The sequence below is a fragment of the Perkinsus marinus genome (genome assembly GCF_000006405.1).
Source record: "Perkinsus marinus ATCC 50983 genomic scaffold scf_1104296967842, whole genome shotgun sequence".
Classification (NCBI taxonomy): domain Eukaryota; phylum Perkinsozoa; order Perkinsida; family Perkinsidae; genus Perkinsus; species Perkinsus marinus.
The window spans coordinates 197,569-198,944 of NW_003203396.1; positions in this window are offsets into that span (position 1 = coordinate 197,569).

Consider the following 1,376-nt stretch of genomic DNA (forward strand, 5'->3'; position numbering starts at 1 on the left):
CACATCAACTTTGGACATAAAGTGTCGAAAGCCCTTTGACAGCGAGGGTGTCAAAACGAATCTCAAGACTAAGTTTGGACAGTTTGTCGAAAAACTACCCTAGTGAGTAGTTTGGACATGAAGTTGTCGAATATTTTTTTTCATCAAGAAGTTGTCCAATTACGCCTGTAGCGACCTCTGGACAGCTTTTTGATCAATTGGACATGTTTGGACAACATTTAGTAATCTGGACTACAATGTGTCGGAATGTGGCACCGATTACCTTTGGACATCTGTCTCGAATGCGCTCGCCCATAAATGTTTCAAATTTTTCTGACATTACGTAATTCCTGATAGCTCCTTAATAGTATTAGCTTTCGATGAGGCTATTAGTCTATTAGTCCGTGTTGTTTTTGCATTATGGCTGAAACTGCAGTAAGGTTACTGTACCGGCATAGTGCCGGCGGCATTTCCTACCATGTGAGAGCGTGGATGAAGTCTATTGTGCTATTTGTCTTTTACCTGGCGATGATCTAGATGCAGTCCGTGGGGCTATGATTCAATGTGATGGGTGTCGAAAATGGTATCACTGTTTATGTAGTGGTGTGACACCACTGGTGTCCAAAACGGCGCTGCCACTAGCGATGATCCTTGGTATTGTCTGTCATGTAGAGCCCGCAAGGCTATTATGGGGCCTATTGATGTTAATCAAGTGGTCGTTCCAACACTTAAATGAGAACGACGAGAGTTTTGATCTATGGTGGGCACAGTGGCACGAGGCAACATCAGTCCTCGTTCACTTACATGATATAGGAGAGTTGTCCCCCAAGTATTCATATTGGATACGATGGTTCAACAGGTCGTTTCAGTCTACGGGCATTGATAATATCATCAACATCAATAGTAAAGCTTCTCGCAATGCTGGTGACATCGCAACGCCGCGGGGGAAAAATAGAGGCACTCATTAAATAGCTGTCGATCAAAAAGGCTGGTGATGATCGGACGAGGCGAGCTACTCTCACAGAGCATGACTCACCAATATCAGTTCACTAGTCTTCAGCAGATGATTGACATAGCTATAACCAGATATACCATTTTAAATGCCCTTATCATGTTGTGTTTCAATTCTCACGATCCAACAATGTTATGGTCGAACACAATACGAGTGCAACGTAGAATGATTCGACTAGGATCAGGTGCGAAACAATAGTCAACTGCCATTTCGCAACGGAGGTGTATATCACACTGAACTCAACACAGAAATCTATGCAAACCTCAACGCTCAAATCAATATCGCGGGAGACAGGCGGTGTAAAAAATCGGTGTGTACACGCTTCATGAACTATGCTCAGCTATGGATCATAGCCAGTGACTGACTTAAAGAGCTCGTGTTGTAT